Here is a 20,759-nt window from a genome sequence, read left to right as displayed (position 1 = left end):
CTCAGCGATAGACTGACCTTGGCAATGAAGGAGATGAAACAGTTTTGGTTAATTTCCAGATTTCCAAATTGTGTGAGTGAATAAATTACATGGCACTTCATGGAGACAAGAAAAATTAAAGGACCCCCTTAGGAAAGAAAGATAATGCACTTGGAGCAAACTCACACTCTTCTAAATTTCTGCACTTATTTTAAAATATATAAGATATTCTCCAGTTAGATTGTGAAATCTTTATGGTCGGAGCCATAGGACTTATTTCTTTACCCTAAAATACACAGTAGTAACTCAGTACATTCCTTGGTAGTTTGCTATAATGTCAAAGGAAGAAACAAGATCGTGAAGGAATAAATGCTGCAAAACTTTAAACTGAGTAGCAAATACTTTCAAGCTTGCATAAGGGAGTGGAGCTAGCCAGGGACGCTTTACCTGGATGAGATCACTGGTGTTAGCACTGGGTAAAAAATAAAGACTGTCATAACTGGGGGGAAATCTAAACTTTCCACTGTTACTCCTGCAAAACTGAGCAGTTTGCCATCTAAATTTATAATTCTCATAATTATTATAACAATTTCTTGATAGATTTGTTCTAATGATCACGGGAGGAAAATGGTTACTTTTTAGTGAGCCACACTGTGTCCTGGTTCTTGAGCTGAAGGTTGACGCTCAACCAATGGCCATATTTGTTGTTGGTGGTGGTTGTTTGGAGAATTTTAAAAAATCGTTATTCACCATGTGACGTCTGTGTTGAAACATGTATGTTAGTTGATATTTTCCTCCTATGTGATAAAATATCATGCATTTTAGTGAAACATATGGCAATGGAGTGCTGGAGTCTAAACCTGGGCACCTGACAGATCTTGTTCCTTGCTGAGAAACAATTATTTCAATATAGCTTGACAATATGGCTTTTTCCTCAGACATTCTATGCTTCATTTTTCCCCCTGAAGTAAGCATGCTGTTAAGAAAATTTATTCACACAGGATGCTTTCCTCCGTCTACAGCCATAGCAATAAACTTTCTTTCTCCGAAATCCCTCCCAGATTTCCCTCTAGTGACAATAAGGATGCACTGCATCTACAGATTCAATACGGTTGTTTTACATTTTAAATGTTTAAATTCATTCCTTTTGTATAGTTACTGCCTCCTAAGCATTGAATGAATCAAGCTTCTACTTCAGCTAGTACACAGGCATCTTTCCATAATCATAACATCTGCAGTTTATCTTGTCCATTTTTAGTGTGCCAGCGTTTCTGGTTGTAGAGTGATTTTGATATTTTTTTGTTAGCTTTCCTTGAGCTTTCTATAAAATGGCATACCGTGTTTCCTAAAAAATGAGTTTAATAGTATTTTCATTGTATTCTCTACTCAATCAAGACAACTATATCTAAAAATTTAATTCAACCTTTAATGTTCTAACTGATCAGAGAAAGATTTACTAAGATATGGCCCTTGTTCACATACTATAAATGAAATATAAAACTCAAAGTTCTTTTTATTTTTCTGAGTAGTTCCTCATGTAACTTTGGGTCTCTGAATGTAGTATCCTGATACATCTTGTGTTTTGCTTTCCTTGTGCTTTAATTAATGCATCCTTTTTCTCAATATACAATACTTTACTCACTTTGAGTAAATGCAGAGGTATTCCTAAATTGATGCCCAAATCTCAATTTAACACCACTCAGTATTCACTTCTATGGCATCAAATCCATATAATAGGTCTGGTAGAAAACATCCACTCGTCCTGATATATTGAAAGCCTTTTCTCTCCTGTCACATTTGTCTGCCTTCCTTATTAGAGTGTTCACTCCATCACTGCAAAGGTCTTCAATAGAACAATGAACACAGCAGGTATCCAATGAACAACTGTGAAACAGAACTGACCTACACAGGAAATGTCTGCAGGCTCCTTATGGTGATGAAAATGTACTAAAAATAAATTAGAGATGTAAATATTTTAATGTAGACAGAATACAGGTTCTGGGAATAAAGAGAAGTGGATTATAGTATCTGTTGCCCCTCACCATTTAGTATCTCCATTTTGACTACTCAAAACATTTAATTTTATAAAAGAATGCAGAGATTTTCCTTAGATAAGGTCAGAAGGTAACAGTTCATTCTCTTGATGGTATTTTGAAAAAACATGAGTTCCGAGTTTTAATGAAGACTATAGATACTTTTTGTTATGGTTAATGTGTTTCTTGTTCTGTTTAAGAAATCTCTGGTTATATTACAATCATAAAGAAGTCCTAGGTTTTCTTCTAAAACATTCACCTTTCCATTTAGCTCTGTAAGTATATCCAAAATTAATTGTTCTATTAACTGGGAAATCATGTAAAGGTAGACCTGTTTTCCCTACATGGACATCTAGTTGATTCAGCATCATTGAATGAAAACATCATCCATTCTCACTGTACTGCAAGGTCACCATTGTAGTAACAGGTAAACAAAGAAATGTTAGGTCAAATACAAATATGGAAGGGCTGATTGCATTTCTGATCAGATTCTAGTAACTGAAGAAAAAATTTTAAAGTCTTATAGAAGCAACTAGATTGTAAGCGTAGGGTTGGTAAAAGACAAGTCCAAATAGATAAGATTGAGAAACCTGAACACACGTATTTGCCTTCTCTACAAATTGCTTCTTCTCTTGGCTTTTGTTACAAGAGTGGAAGGTGTACTGCCATTATTCGTGGATTCTAAGTGCATGTTTTATCATATTTATCATTTCTGAAATTGTGATTCACCATACAATCATTGGCATCTTACAAGTAGTATTTTTTTCTTTCTCAGAGGCACCCAAAATAGTGGTGAAGCCTAAAATTAACGTCTGTCTTAAATTTGATGACATACAGTATATGGTTCCATCTTCCTGGCCAGAAATTACCAACATAAACATCTGACTCAAGACCATTCAGAAACCAGAGATGGTTTCTCTCTAGAATTTGTGCTAATCACACAAGACATGAGTAAAGCTGGTGGTTTGTAATATTGTCATTGTAATATTAGATAGTCTCAGGAATAATATCAATCTCAGGGCATGAACGTGAATTTGAGAGAATGGGAGAGAAAATTCTAGAAACACGGCTGAGATAAGAGATCATGAGGCCCAATAAGAGAAGAATCAATGTAACCTTTCTTTTTCTTCCTAGAAGCCACCTGACCCCAGTTCTCATGATACGTGTATATATTTCAGTACTTATATTTATAATATTGCCTGCTATATCACAGAATAAAATCTTTATATTTTAGTTGGTTTAAATGGATGTCTCTACACCTGCAGGAGCTCTAACGCACAGTATGTCGATATTTCCAATTTGTCATTAGATCTATCCTTAAATAGGGCAAAGGTACAAATTATATTTTAGCCTAATAAGAAAGTACCATGTATCTTTGCGCATTACTTTTATTCAATATTTTGCTTATAAAAATAGTGTATAATATCAATAAAATATCAGCATGTATGAGAGTGCTGGTACTTTGTATTTTCTTAAAAAAGACCTAAAAAGACAACTGCATGACTCAGGTTGTTTGTACTATAGTTTTTATTGGCTGTTCTTTGACCAAAGAATGCCAAGTTCTAAATTTTCCATTGGGTCTACTTCATTAAATATCATAGCTTTTGCAACATTTTTGAGCAATATATAATCTGTTTCAAATAATTTTTAATTAAGGCAACTTTTCTCATATCTTGAAACTAAATAAAATACTAAAAAATAGTTCTCTTATCTCAATGTTATTTATAAATAAAACTAGATACAAAAGGCTTCAAAAGACCCCAAAAATTGCTCTAAAGAGAGTGCAAGATGGTATAACTAAATGAATACATCAGATTGATATGCACAATAGTTGGTTTACTCTTAAGAATTCTATTGATATTTTTTAACCCATATATTTCTCATGAGCTTCAGAGTCATATATTTAACCATGTGGGTATTATTTCTATGAGTGACATGCTTTCTGCCTAATTGTACAGTTGAAGAATTTAACATTGTCTCCAAGTTTCTCTTCTATCACTCCCAATACAAGTTCCAAGAGTCCATCTTATACATACCTTTCTAATTCAACTATTTTATTCAACTCCAACTTTCACTTCACCAGTGTAAGCTATATTCTCTTGACTGTGATCATATTTGTTTTTAGGTCTACTGTCTCAAAGATGTTCTTCAAAACATTGCCAGAGAAATTTTTGTAAACTCTAGATTGCATTCTGTCACTCTCCTCCTCACTGTTTCCCTTAGTGGCTGTATCAGTTTGCATTCCCACTGAAAGTGCACAAGGGTGCCCTTTTCTCCACGTCCTCACCAGCACTTGATATTTCTCATCTTTTTGATAACAACCATCCTAACAGGTGTGAGATGACAGTTCATCGTGGCTTTGATTTGTATTTCCCTGATGATTAGTGATTCAGTTCCTTTGCCCATTTTTTTAAATTGAGTTGTTTTGTTTGGTTTTGTTTTCACTACTGAGTTGTATGAGTTCTTTGTATATTTTGCATATTAACCTCTTGTCAGGTGTACATTTTGCAAACATTTCCCCCCATTCCGTAGGTTGCCTTTTCATTTTGTTCACGGCTTCCTTTGCTATACAGAAGTGTTTTAGTTTAATGTAGTCCTACTTGTTTATTTTTGCTCTTGTTGCCTTTACTTTTGACATCAAATCCCTCCAAAAAATTATTGCTAAGATCAATGTCAAAGAAATTACCACCCATGTTTTCTTCTAGAAATTTTATAAAGGGACCACCAATTTAAAAATTGGGAAAGGATCTGAATAGATATTTTTTCCAAAGGAGACATACAGGTCCATGAAAATGTGCTCAGCTTCACTAGTCATCCATGAAACACAATATTAACCACAAACACTCCCCACAAACACACACATATGGGGTTTGAGGCATAAAAAAATGTATTTGAAAAAAAAAAGCAATGCAGGTGATTTGTATAGTGACAGTTTGGGAAACACTGGAATAAGTTTCCACATTTCAAGAATCAGATTAATCTTGTGATACATCTTTTTAAAGAAGAACCTCAGGGGCCACATTCCAAAGATTTTGATTTAGTAAGTCTGAGGTGATGCCAAGACGCTTTTATTTCTTTCAGAGCATTGTATTCTGATGTGCCTTTGGGGCTGCAAACTACTAGAGTTAGAGCCTGTGGGAAGCTAACGGCAGCAGAATTCTAACTTGGAAGTGCACTGCTCAGGAGCAGTTGCCTCCATTCCTATGGTAACAGAACACATTTTGGGAAGAAATAATTAGTCACCACAGTTTCTAGAATCCATGTGGCTGTATGGGTACACTTTTGGAGGAAGAAAGGTTAGAGTTTTCCTCTAAGCTTGGTCAGAGATCTGTTGCTTCTCTTAGTCTTAAGGAAATGTCTTGTGCTTCATTCTGAGTCAAGAACCTCAGAAAGTCAAATAAACTGATCCAGTGTCTTACTGGTTTCAGAATCCCTCTACTCTCTGCCTCTCCTCAGTCTTTAAGGAAAGCATTTCTGAAGGAACTCCAAAATTAATCAGAGATTTGAAAATGCATGCCTCTCTCAGCCTCATCAATACCATGTACAGAAAAGTTAATGGGTCCAAAGATAGGAGGGAAACTTCTGTTCCTGAAAATATGAAAAATTAAATCACATAGAAAACCACACAGTGAAAAAAAAATCCAAGAATGCTGAGCAGGATAAAACAAAATTCTTTCTGTTAAAATATGATTTTCCAAAGTCAAAAGAAGAATTCTCATAAATGTATAAAGTGAGAAGGCATCAACAATTTATTAACTAATAGATTGAGAGGTGCAGTAAAATGCTAATGGTTCAAAGAACATTTGAGGGAGAAAGATTTATACATTCCAACCAGAAAGATTTTTTTAACATTAGAATAGCATTACTAGTCTTACATACAAATTTAGTTAAAGTTTCATACAGCAATAAATTACAGCCTTTGGGGTTATCTATTTTACTGAAGGGAAATTTTTTATTACTGTCTGACAAGAATTCTTTTCATTCCTTTTGATTTTCTATAAGTTAACTTCTACCCTCACAGAGTTGTAAAATATTTTAATCAATAATAGAAAGAATGCCAAGCAGATATACATACCCTCAGAGTCAAATAATTCCTACTAGACAATGCCCAGCACTGTAATGAAAAAACACCCCACCAGCCCATTTTGCCAGTTTCCAAGTTTTCAACATTTTTAACAGTGTTCACCCTTGGAATCATAAATAATTCTCAAAAATTATTCACCAGAAAAGCATGGTTTCATTATATGTTGACCTGATTCATTTATATAGGCACAGGAAGGGTTAATTAACAGGTATAAATCTCCTTGTATTGGTCAGCAAATGTAGAACCATTTGGTGTTAAGGAACTTTTAGAGCAGAAAATTAATATCTGTCTGGAGTTTTTATACTGAATCTAGGATTGTATTTTCAATAGGATTTATTATTTGCTCTTCTCTATGAGGCCAGGCAACCCAGTCCAAGAAATAAACCTCCACCTTCTTGACAGGTTCTTCAAAATTTCCCAGAGTTCCTGGCCTCCAAGGAAGTTACCTTTCTAACTATGAGACTCGGCTCTCTAGGTCAGAACAGGCGATGTGCCAGCTTCCTCCAAGGGCTTTGTTGGTACTTGTGCCACAAATAACGTACAGCACTTGATCCTTAATGGTGGACTTACACCTGACTGCATAAGTGGCATCCTCAAATATGAACCTCATGGCCATGGTTACAGAATGTATTGTCTAATTATATCCCATTATAAATGAGGACACAATCTAATTGAACCAAACTGAATAACTATATTGCTATGAAAATGAAGAAGTGTCAGTAAAAATATTTATTTTTGAATTTTGAGTGGTCTGTGAGAGTTACATGGCAATCTTATAGTTTGTATTTTATTTCAGTTTGTAAGAGCTTGGTTTACTAATTTGTGGGTTAAGGATAAAGAAGAAAGCTCAATCACTTCCTCATTTACTCATCAGAAAATAGATGATTAAAATTAAGAACAGTTTTGCAAACCAGCTAACTACAAACATAGTTTTCTAAATTAGTTTATACAGTACTGTGTAAATAAATCTTGTTTTGTTGGGTCATGGGTCAGCAATCAGCTTATGAAGTTGTCTGTGTCTGGACAAAAAAGAAACAGAATTCATGGTTCAGTTTCTTAGCACAACATGATAATTTTCTAAGAGAAGTTAGCAGTTACTGCACATGTGTGTATCCAAAACAATTATTTGAAGCATCGATTATTAATGGTCCTTTCACAATTTTTTCCAGAAGATCCAATTTGTAGCTTGTAGTGCATAGAACAGTTTTCAGGCAATAATCAGAGGAGGGGAAGAACCACCCATTTGATAAGATGTTCCAGTTTCAAAGGTCTGTTCTTTTCAATGGTCTAGACATATTTTCTAATTGCTTTAGCTAACAAATAGACAAACAGATAATATACACAGTAACCAAAACAAAGAAAAAAATACCAAAAAACCCCACCCCAATTCCTTTTTTCTCTCAAAGAATATATCCCCATTTCTGCTACCAGAGATCACCAAATGGTCAGAACACAAAACTAAATTTCTAATTCTTGCTCCCACTAATGGAGAAAAGGTCAAAAACAAACCAGAACCAGGGTAAAACTGAACCAAAAACCACAAGAAAACAGACATAAAATCAGAAACTAACAATCTCCCTCAGGAATCACTCAGGAGCCAATAATGCTTGGGATTAACAACACCTGTTCTTGTTCTTCTCAGGACGCATCCTAATTGCCCCTGGCTGGTTAGTCATCATGGCCACCTTGGTGGAAAAGTCCCCAAACGTTTATACTATAATATTCAAAACACTAAAAAGTGATACTCTAAGATGCATAGAATTAATGCATATCAAAGATTTATTAAAGAATTTATGAACAAGGGAATCAGTAAGATAGCAAAGCTGATTGAAAGGCACCTGTGAGCAAAGTTTCACTAGAAACTTTTCCTGTAAAAAGTTAGTTCAGATCGCCAGATGAGATACAAATGGTAAATGTTTCTGAAGGGCAATAGAGGATAACCTTTGAGATCATCTTTTGAACAGAACAGTAATGATTTACATTAGTCTCAGACAAGAGTAGTTTGCATTGTAGTGCCTTCCACAAGTTAACCTCTACCCTTGGAGAGCTGTAAAATATCCTAATCAATAGAAAATAAAAAGTCGAATAGCCCTAGAAAATCCGATCTCCCCAGCACCGCACTAAGTGGGCGTGCAGTAAGCCCTCTGACTACTTCCGAGTGTTTGGTAATTTGTCTCAAGATTTCAAATACATAGTTGAACTCACACGGGATTAAGTGGAAATCCACAGTATCTATCGCCTTGGAAGGAAGGAAGGAAAGGGGAGGGAGGGAGGGAGGGAGGGCCAGGGGGCAGGAAGGAAGGGAAGGAAGGAAAAGAGAGTATATTAGTTTGCTTTGTCTCCACTAACGAAAGCCATAGGCTCAATGTGAATTTCTGAGAAGTGGAAGACCAAAATCAAAGTGCCCACAAGTTTGGTTTTTCCTGAAGCCTCTTTCCCTGTCTTGAAGCTGCCTTCTTCTCTGTACTCACAGGGTCTTTTCTTTTTGTGCACATATCCCTGGTGTTCTTCCTTTTCTTATAATAGGACACCAGTCCCGTTGACCTCATTTAACCCTAATTATCTGATTAAGGCTCAATCTAAATATAGTCACCTTGAGTGTTAGAGCTTTAACATATGAATTTTAGGAGGACACAATGCAGTTCTTAACAGATGGAGTTAAAAGTAATAAGATAAAGCTTTTAACCGATTTGTCTCAAAAGCTAGTCTGAAGCTTCATCTGATTTGTCTTCATTTGACTACCACCACACTATTAAAGAAGCTTCCATTTTAATTTCCCTAAGAAAGGATCCGAGCCAGGGGTCCAAACAAGAGTGTAAGGTTGTAACTGAGAATGCGGCTTATAACTGATGCTCTCAATATTTTTACTGTGAGAAAAAAAAGTAACCACCCCCTCCAGAAAAATTGCTAGTGACAGAAAGAGACAAGAAAAGTTGTCTGTTTAAGAATAAATTCTGTGTTTAAAAAAACCAACTCAAAGACAAACACTTTCACTAGGGTTTGGGATTTAGGTATCTACTAGCAAACTAGCTCAGAAAAGCTAAATTCATAAACTGGTGTGAAGTGATCCCATTTTGGGAAAAATCATTGGCTACGAGGTCAAAACAATCAAATCCTTTCTGGATGTGTATCTTAAACTAGGTAAATCACTAATCACACAAACATAAAGTCACATCCTTGAATTACAAAACACACTAGCAAAATACCAGCAACAAAACCAACAGAAAAAAAGAAAAAAAAGAAAATTATGGGAAGATTTCCAGATACTATGATTATCAGATGTAAAATATAATGAAAGCACATTTAATATATTTAAGAAGTACTCAAAAAAAGTTACAAGAAAATAAACTGCTACTTACTAAAAATCCTTGAGATAAAAAAATACGTAAGTACATTAAATCTCAGAAATAAAGAGTATAAAACTGAAATTAGTAATTCAATGGATGGCTAGGCAGCATGATAGACAGGGCCTAAGGAGAGTTAATAATTCTAATAGTGATCTAAATAAATGAGTTCTATGAAGCCTGGAGAATAAAAAGAGCAAAATGCAAAATTATTTAATAGAGGTAAAGGAATCTGGAGGATAGAATGCAACTAATATTCATCCTACTAGACTTCTGAGGGAAAGGAGTAAGCAGTAACATTGAAGATATAGTGACAAAGAATTCTCTAGAATTATTGAAAGAGCTCTACTTATGTTCAAATCTGGCAAGCACAATGTATCCCAAACACAATATATAAAAAGATGATTCCAAAACAGGAGAACACCAAAGACGACTGAAAGAAAGAAACGGGAAAAAAGACAGATTACTTGATGAAGCAGTTATAATTACTGTCAGCAGGCTTTCCCCATGGAAGAGTATATGCCAGAAAAACGAAGAAATAATATCATCAAAGCTACGAGGAGATAATTGTCAATCTCGGTTTCTGGGGCCTAGAAAAATTTCCCTGCAAGTGTGAAACTGCAAGGCTGTTCTCCTAATATGCCTCACGGACATCATACTTAGAAATCTTACTTTTGAAATAAAACAGGATATTTAAAATACAAAACATTACTGAGAAAACTTACTCTATAAAACTATAAGATTAAGGAAACTTTGCTCTTTGAAAGTATACCAAATACACCATGGACTAGAAGACCAGGATAAACCAGCTCTGAGCTGGAAAAGAAATAAAATAGTGAAATTTTTGAAGCAGCCCTAATTTTGTGTAGAAGCCAACGAGCGTCCTTCCCTGCTCCTGTCAGAAAGAATCATATCATATAATCATCTAATCATAAAACTAGGTTGAAGATGTGAGATAAAAAAGGGCTACGTAAAAATTTTGGTGAACTAAATCATTGATTACATACGTTTACAAGATTAATAGTGGGTGTTAAAAAGGGTAAAGTTGAAATAACAAAATAATAATTACAATAATTGAGCTGAGTTAAAATTGTTATCACTCAAATACTGTATCATTCTGAAGTCAAGTAGAATATTTAATTCAATTTATTCTGTGTTAATATGTTCATGAGCATAATCACATGTATTTCCAAGAAAGAGGGGAAAATAGAAAAATATCACCATTAACCAAGTCAAATATATTAAGAATAGGTGAAAAAAAAATCACTTTCTTATTTACTTTGCAAAGGAACATGGGTCATTTAGAAAAATTAAAAATTATCTCTTTTGGACCTGTCTAAATAAAACCTGAATCCAGCTGCTTTTATGTTGCTTTACTTTCCTCTGATCATGTACGCAAGAGATTCTCTCTTACCCTTTCCTGTCTTGTTCTTTCCTTTCATTCTGGTAAGGCTGAAACCCTGAAAAGTCAATTGCCACGTTAAATTAAATCCATTCAAAATAGGGAAAGACATTTGATTTTAAATCTACTTCTAAGCCTTAACTGAGAGCCATCGTTAATTCTTTCTAATGCTTACATAGGAGAGACAAAAATAAACAATTTAAAATAGTCTGAAAGACATAGAGTCTAGGGTTATAAAATGTGTATCAGTTGGCTCACATGTTGTTAGGAACCTTAAATTAAAATTTAAAGAAAAAAAAAAAAAAGAACAGAAAAGGCAGACAGGGAGGATACTGAGGGTAACCTATAAATCTCGGACTGCACTTTCTATGGGTTATCAGAAGAGTTTAGAAAAGCTGCAGTGTTTTGACAAAATCTTTTTGAAATCTTTCCTTGAAATGAGACCATGTCTAAATAATCCATGGTCCCAAGCAAAGAAAAGAGAAATTCACTGTAGACTTCAGAGAGAAATCTTCAACACCTTTACAAAGATTCAAGAATAGTTCCTGACTCTCACATGACCCTAACTTTCTACTTAGTTTGTGTGAATGGCCTTAACCAGACCATCAGGCGATTTGATATACTAACAAGGACAGCAATGGGAAACACCCATTTCTGGATACGTAACATTTTACTAAAGATTTGAAGGAGTCTTAAAACAGAAGTAGAATAAGACCCAGAATAAAAAAAAAAAAAAATGGCTTTACAGGTTATAAATCCAAGTGAAAGCTACTGATGGAGAGACCATCTTAATAAAGAGGCACATCGATGTTTTAAGGGGAAAAGATCGGAAAAATAATGCGCTCTATTAGCTAAGAAAATAAAGAGGAAAAATAAGTGGGTGAACAATGAATGTCTCCAATGAAAGAAAGAACCAAGTGCTGTTAAATTTTCCATTTAACTCTTAAACTCACAATGAGAAATACCACAAAACATTAAAGGACAACTTTGAAAACTTTCAACTAAAATTTGTTTTACAATATTTATTTTAAGCCCTTGAACCATCCCATATTTTTCTCCAAACTGCTCATGCAGCAAGTAACTAATATAATCTTGGCAGTCCTTCTGTTTCATCTCATAACTCTCATCCTTGATTTAAAAGAAAATAAAAAAGGATTGTTCCTTCTTCCTTGGTGACATCCCCTAACTTAGAGACTGTGCCAGAGTGAACTTACGTTGTCTTAATGGAGCACATCTGTCCCGCATTCTGCATCCAGTGAAATCATGTTGCTAAGAAGAAACTGACTGGTATTATAGTCTACAAATCATGACTTTTTAAAATGAAAGCTGGCTGCTAAACATAAATCACTCTACAAATGAAATGCCAGATTATATAGTTTCCTGAAGGCATCTTCCTGTTAATTCTCTATTTTTGTCTTAAGATATAAACCATCAACAAACAATAATAATGTGGGATTTCCACAAAGATCTTTCAAGTCTGAGTGTACCATGAGCAATTCTAGAACAGAAGCTAGGCAGTAATGAGTTTTTCCCTCTTCTAGTAATGAAAAGATAACATCAGGGTTTTTTTTTCTTTTAAGTTTTACAATGTTACATAAAAATGTGCTTGGGATAAAGTAATTGAATTTCATTTTTTTTTTAACTTGCCTAGTAAACTTTGTATATTCAATGTGCAACAAAGCCTGCAGGTTTAAGAGATCAAAGTTAAAAAACAAGTTTTTAAAACCAAGTTTGTATTAGGTCTCCACTGGTTAAAATGCAGCTGTTATTGCCAGGTTATTCATAACCTAGTCATAGATAATTTAGACATTGATTTACTAGTATCTTTGTGTCCAAATGTAACCTAAAATGAAGATCTCCAGGAGGTACTAGGCTATTACTAATTTTTACTTATGTGTGTAGAATTTGTGGGACTGTTATCAGTGCTCTCAGCAAGGTTCTGATCAACCCATTCAAAACTAGCAAGGTTCTGATCAAAACCCATTCAAGCTATGCATTACCCTCTAAAAGTAGAAGTAAAACTAAAGCCAATGCTTAAAAGCCACGTAGAAAAAGCACAAATCATACCTCGTCCTGGTCCTTGTAATAAGTTAATCCCCCTGTGAAGAAAACAAATGGACAAGAATATAGATGTGTTCATAACTTCAGGACCAGAAAGAATAATTCCCTGCTTTCCATACTTCCGAGCACAAGTGCTATGTTATCTTCAGTGTCACTTGTGGCTGTGCCCTTTATAGTCATTAGTCTGTGACTATGAAAGTTCTGCTTTCCTTCCAGATTGAGATTGTCAGCACCCAGGTGCCCTTCCCAGGAAAATCAACAACGTCCCTAGACAACAGCAACAAACTGAGACACATTCCTAACTATCTACCTGCTTCTTTGACTCAGTTTTTAAAAAAAAAAAAAAAAAATTCCAAAGAAAAGTTAATTTGTCATAACAAAGTGCCTAAGACTTTATTTATTCCAACAAGATAAATCCCTAACCTCTGACAGAAATTTTCCAGATCAGTCACTAATAAAAAATTAAATTTTCCTCTGTCTCCCTGGCTTATCATGCTGCTTTATGTCTTAACTAAGTCCCTGGTTAGCAAATCACTTCTTTTGAACTGATATGTGAGCAGTCACTGTGATTTAAAATTACCTGTCCAGTAATCATTCACATTCATTGTCATAAACTGTTACTTATTTATATGTAAGAAATAGGGACAACTCTCGATATTTTGACTAAATGTCAAGGGTACAGTCAGAGCTTATGGGTTAATTACAGTCTTTCTCTTCACCGAAGGTCAGTATTCTCCACTCTGTTTCCCCCACTGTATATCAGGGCAATAACAGCTATATTTTAAAAGTGTAGATCTAATACATACTTATAGCTCGATGGTCTCTTAAACTGTGCAAACTTTGTCACACATTGAACATATAGAAGTTTACTAGACAAGTAGGCTCACCACTGACAACATTTTGTCACTTTTTCCCAAACACATTTTCATATAACATTATAAATCTTAAAAATCTGTTATTCTTTTATTACTAGAAGAGGGAAAAACTCATTACTTCCTAGCCTCTGTTCTAGAATTGCCCACAACACAATCAGCCTTAAAGACTCTTGTGGAAATCCCACTTTTATTATTGGTTTTTGACGCTTTGTATCTTAAGACCAAAATAGAGAATTAACAGGCTGGAGGCACCTTTACAGATCTTAACCTCTTTGCTAGAATAATACTTTTTGCTAGAAGCAAAATTATCCTGGATGATAATACTCTTTACTTTTGTCAGAGCTAGCCAATTAACAAGAGATAAATGAGTCAAGTGTATTATGTCCATGATTTTGGAATACTTCAAAAAAATTGAGTGTTCTTGACCTCAACAGGCACTCCAGTTTAAAAAGTTAAAGAGATTATAGAATTCTTAATGTTTCCTGAGGATTTGACTGTAATGATACAAGATACACAAAAGAGATGACAAAGAGGTCAAAGAAAAGTACCCTAACTGGTAATTATGCCGTACAGATAGCTTTTACTAAAGATCCTTAAATCCATAATAGCACTCAAAGGCTTAATCTTTGAAAAAGTGCTAAGAAACTGTTACAGAATGACAGTAATAAGCTCCAGAAAGAGAAAAAAAAATAATAAGATTTCGGGAAAAATCTGATTGCAAATTACCCAAGAAGATAATCTCAAATGGAAACATATGAAAATAAATTTGTATAAAATCATCCATTACAGGAAGGAAAGTTTGATGTGTACTTAATATTTGGTAGGGAAATTAAACACATTGCTGGAGGAGTTGCTGGTGCCGGTTTCACTTGTTACCAATATAATGCTGGTGAAAGTGACAACATTGGACATGGAAAATATCCCAAGCTTTAGGATTATTGATCATTTCCACACAGATTTGAATACTCTACTCTCATCTCCATGATGAATTTTGAAAATGAGCCACTCACTGCTTACTTATTCACAGAATGGACTGAAGGTTTGCCTTGCCAGAAAATTACATCTCTGCAGTTTGCAGGAAGAGAAATGTTTAATTCAGCATTCCTAAGCTTAAGAATTCCATCCCACCTAGTGCTGAGGATACACATTTTGTTGATACTCTCATTAAACAGCTTTGGAAATTTTGCCACTTACTCAAAAACTTCACCAAAGATTATAAGTGCTATGATGGTGAAGTGCAAAAAGCAAACAGACCACTAAAACCAAAATTTGTGAAGTTCTCTGAGACACTTGAGCTTCTATTACTCAGGATGTGCTACTGGCTCTAAGGATGTAATTGACCTTTGTTGTTCATCGTCCCCTCATTGAGATAGTTACAGTCAAAACCATATAACTACCAACATCACTTTCTTCTTAGATAATGACTGTTGCAAAGAGATACAACACATAATTCAAGGGGCTTATCTAATAAAACTAGTCTTATCCAAAGTACAAACTATGAACATCCTTTCCTCAATAACCTTCTAAGTAACACTCTTCCATTGTAAAACCTGAGAAGTAAATTCTAGTCTTCTAGAAGAAATCAGGAAAAGACAGCCTTCAAACTGTAATCAAAAAAAAAAAAAAAAAAAAAAAAAAAAAAAAGAGTAAGGTACTATTCACAGCTAACATATTGATAAAATCTCAATTGGTTAATCCTTGGATCCATACCTTTTTAAAAAGACATAATACTCAATTTACTAAAACTCTGTTACACTTCTATGAATCAATAGGCTATTTAACCAATAGAAACACATAAGAGGAAATGTATTATAGGAATTGACTCTATATAGTTATGGAAGCCAAATCCCATACTGTCATCTGCAAGTGAGAGAACCAGGATGGCCAGTGGCATAGTTCAGTTTCTGAGTCTGAAGGCCTGAGGATAAAGGTGCTGATTGTGTCATCAGGGCTGAGTCTAAATGCCCATGAGCCAAGAGCACTGATACCCAAAAGCAGGAGAAGATGCATGCCTCAGCTCAAGCAGAGAAAGTGAGTCCCCCCTTCTCGTTTTATTTAGTCCCTCAAGGGATTGGCTGATGCTCACTCACATTGATCAGGGTAATCCTCTTTACTCACTCAGCTGATCCAAAGCTAATCTCTTCCAGAGATGCTCTCAAAGACACAAATAATGTTTGACCAGCTATCTGGGCATCCCTTAGGTCAGTCAAGTTGACATATAAACTTAACCATCATATACACTGAAAACTAAAGCTGAGGATTTTTAGGAACTCTCCTGAAACAGATGGTCCTCAGAGGGGGAGGTAGCTCCCACCCGGAACATCAGGTCAGATAGCTACATGATATGGGCAAATTCTGAAAACCACCAAGCAGGAGCCAAATGACCAGAACCAAGAGCTATTATGCTTATTCGTTCTTGTTTTACACTCTAAGTGTTTTATTTCCTTTTTGATCCTTTGTTACCCCAGATTGCCCATAGACACGTATTTCTTAACTCATAAAACCAAGATACTCGACACAGTATACAATCCAATAACTGCCTGAAATCCCCGTGAGACTTAGCTCAAATATTTAACATATAGTCCATTCAACTGACAGGCTCTCACTTTGCTTTGAGTGCCATTCAGCTTCCTTTAGTACTGGTTGTTTTTTTTTAATTAATCCGTTGATTTCTTAAATATTTAGATTCAACTATTCAGTAATGTTTTAGATGGCAAACACTCCAACAGGTCAGGCAGTCAAAAGGCTAAATCTCCTTTTACATCACAACTAGTGAATTAGTTATCCATGGTTGCATAGCTCCTGAATCTGAACTGTGGTGGTTTAAAAAATACATATTTATTATCTCACATTTTCTGTGGGTCAAGAATTCAGGGGTGGCTTAACTTGACACTCCTGGCTCAGGAGCTCTCTCCTAGGGTTACTGTCAAGATGCTAGCTAGGAATAGGGTTACCTAAAGTCTTGACTAGTGCTAGGCCTACTTCTAAGAAAGCCGATACATAGGGTTGTTGGTTGGAAGCCTTAGTTCTGTGCTGAATGCTGTTTTTACAAAGGTCTATAAACATGGAAGTAGCTCTCTTGTAAAGCAAGTTACTCACGTGAGAGAGCAGGCGGGCAGCCTTTTCTCACCTAGTCTGTGAAACACAGGATGTCACTTCCACCTTATTCTATTCATTGGAAATTAATCTCTATGTCCAGCCCACACTCAAGTGGAAGAGGAATTAAACTCTATCTCGTGAAGAGAAGAGTATCATAGAATTTGTGAACATAGTTTTAGATTCACCATATTTAAGATAGGAAATTAATGTCTTCCTGAAAAATAACTCCTATCTTATATAGAAGCTAGCCTTTGAACTAAACTTTCACAGAATTAAAAAAAAAATTTAAAGAGAGAAAGAAAAGAAAATATATCTATAAAAGGACATTGGACCAGAAAGCATTTATTTGGAGTTTGCCTCACTTTTACATCTTGCAGTGAAGGTAACTTACTTAAGCTCTACTTCATTATGGTTTTAGATCTAGTTTGTGGTCTCGCCACCTATAAATCACACTGTGTGGTATCAGATCACACTTTTTCAGAGGCATGTAAGTTATACAATACTGTTTGAAAATTCCATAGGGATATTTTGGCTGAATATAGGTTATTACATGGCACCCAATAGGTGAAATTGGATTTGTGGCACAAATGTCTCATAATGTCTACCTAGAAAATAGAAAAATTTTATTTTAATAGACTGATTCCTATTTTAAGTTTTTTTTTTTTTCCTGATTATCACCTAGGGTCCATTTTGGAGCACTAAACTCCCCTTCAAAAAAAAAAAAAAAAAAAAGAAGAAGAGAGAGAGAGAGACCTTAGGATAAATTAATTCAAAATGAGTAAAAGTAGACCTTGAATTTAAAAACTAAATGTTACATTTTGAGGGGGATTCTGGACTGCTTTCCTCTGTCCTCAAGCCTTCTCATTTCATGCTTTTCAATAGCCTGGAAAATTGGGAAATTTTCATATGCTAAGCTTCAGAGTTACACAAAGGAGCTAGGCAGTGCCACAGAGTCGAGAAAATTCTTCACCAAAGCAGGTCATGAGGTTAGACAGGAATTGAATCACAGCAGAGCAACTCTACACATCACGTTGACTTCTCAAGGTGGACACGTGTGGTCTTCAAAGAATGATTGATCTATTCATATTCCTGCAGACCTTTCTGAGATGTTTACTGTTACTGAAAAGGGAAGCTGGGAGCAAAGACTGCATCCACTAGAGGAGTCCTGCTTTGAACAGAAACGGCTTCTCCCTTATCCCACCATCTTAGTTGCCTGGGCCATAATGCAAGAGCATCCCCTGGTCACCTTTCTACTACTCTGTTATTGTGCAGGGGCTGCCTTGCGAACAGGACGGCCTGAGACGTCGGCCAGACACACTCCTTACACTTGACCAGCAGGATCTTTCTGGAGTGGTTCAAGCAGTGCAGCTCTAGGTCTTCCACACGATTGAACAAATGTAGAAAACCCGGTAAGTGTTCTCCTCACTATGACTAAACTTCTATTCCATGCAAATTAAAGACTTAAACATAAAAAGTAAAATTCTAGAAGAAAATAGCAGAAGGCATCTTTATGTCACACGCACAGGGAAGGATTTCTTAATGATAAATTAGAAACTTTGGTAAAGACTCTACAAAAACTTTTTAAAAAGTAATGTCTATATATCTAAAAATACCATATATGAAGTGAGAAAAGACAAGGAGATTATCTGATATTTAAGTGTATATAATGAAGTTTCAGTAGTCAGAATTTATTTTATAAATTGCATATCAATATGAAAAGCTCAGTGCCATTGGAAAAATGATAAAATATATGAACATAGGAGATGAAAGTAACAAAATTTATAACCATATAGTTAGAAAACTCAAAATTTCTTCAAGGATGTGGGAACACATCTAATATTTTCCTGGTTAAAGCATAAACTGTTACAACCACATTGGGGAACAAATTATAAAATTAAAGGTACACATAGTCTACAATTTGGCAATTACTCTCCTATGATATCTCGGAACTATTATTATCAATCCAGGCTGTACACTAGAATATGTGAGTGAGTTTCAAGAAAATAATTAGTAATAACAAATATTAAAAGCCCCAAACCAAACCATTTGAATTAGAATCTCTAGGCATGGGAATTGACTTTTTGTCTATCTTGACAGCTCCCCTGGTGTCTCTGATGTACATAAAACTACGAGAACAAATGATGCAGAATAATATTCAGAGCAGTACTATATATAGTGACAAACCATTCAAGAAAATATAAATGCCAATCGATAAGACTAAACACAGAAGCATGTTTTATTTCCTTAATTGCATTAAATAGAGCCCAAAAATTAATAAACTAATGGTACATGTAGAAGTACCAATTAATTGTGTGAACATATTCATAATGAAAAAAGTAACTTGTAGAGGAAAACCAAGTATGATATCATTTACAAAATTTTACAAATATGGTGAATATTTCTCACTTTGCATGATTCCAATATGCATGAAATTAAATTAGTACAGTTCAGTTAACAAAAATTCAGTCACCCAACAGCACAATCCAAATTTCAGTTACCACGGTATATTTATGTGGGAATAATTATATAATTTACAAACCCTACTGCTATCTCTTCTGTCTACAATTCACTGTGTAAAAAACAGATGTGCATCGTGATCGGTGACCAACCACATCACTTCTTTTGAAGCTTGCCATTGGCCACTGCACATCTGTTTTTTAGTTTAGGACAGACAGCCAAGCACAGCATCTGGTTGCCTTTTTTGTCTCCCTGTGAATCACCCATATGATATATATTTTTTTAAATGAACAGTTGAAAAGGGGAATTGGCTGCAAAAGATAAAAGTGCAGCAAAGAAATGAAATATGATAATTCTGAAAGTAAAATTCAAAGTAAATGTAAATAAAGTGATAGAAGAAATAGCTGACCAAGGGATTGTTGACACTGCTTCCTTTTGCGAGAGTCTAGATATGCAGCTAGAGGAAATGAGGGAAGACAAACTTATTAAAATAAATGAGGAAAGTGGTTGTGAGGAAAAGGAGGAAGAGGTCCTAGAGGAAGTGACATCAGCAAAAATATTTATATTAAAAAATTGTTATAGATGTTTTTCACACACTGAAAGCATGAAGGATAAATGTTGGAAATTGAAACTTGGAAGTATGACAATTTCAAAGACAGTAAAAGATGTTTAATTTGTATCATAAGCCACATGATGAGAAAGCAAGTGCTGTTCAAAACTATTTTTTTTTTTGCAAAGAGATAAAGCACTTTAATTACCAAGATTTCCAATATTTCATTACAGGGTGCTAAACAAATACTAGTTTCATTAGCATTTTCACTTCCCTATACATTTGTCACTGACAGTAAGAAAGATTTTAATATTTTGACCATTTTCAAAGGTCTTGGAAAATTGCAGTTTTTCCATTGATTATTAAGATCACCGGGCAGTTTCAACCTCTATAGTCATTAAGGTCCACACTATTAAGCAAAAGACAGCAAATATGCATACATATATATGTGCATGATTCATGTATATGTATGTCTCATATTACAACATAAAGTTTTAAAATATCATAGGAAACAAAATTTAGAACAGATTGTACAAGCTGTTAGTTTAGGTGGGCAGGAAACTAATTTGTATCGAGGAGAGAAACACTTAGCTTCTGTTGCATTTTACATTTTATTTTTCTTATACTAGGTTGTGATTACACAGATGCTTATTATACTGTTCTTTATGAATTTGGGGATGTTCAAACTACTTTATAATTTTTGTTAAGAAAATCAAATTAATGAAGAAGTGGGGTCATCTTCTTTTAGCCATTTTACTCCCTGCATACACACCATTAATGCAAGGACATAATTACTTCATCCTACATTTTCAGTAGTGATCTCAGCTCAAAAATCATTAACACTAAGTGTTTCTTATGCAAGATCCCATAAATAA

Source organism: Camelus ferus, chromosome 25 (assembly GCF_009834535.1).
Source record: "Camelus ferus isolate YT-003-E chromosome 25, BCGSAC_Cfer_1.0, whole genome shotgun sequence".
Taxonomy (NCBI): domain Eukaryota; kingdom Metazoa; phylum Chordata; class Mammalia; order Artiodactyla; family Camelidae; genus Camelus; species Camelus ferus.
This window is presented reverse-complemented; position numbering follows the sequence as displayed.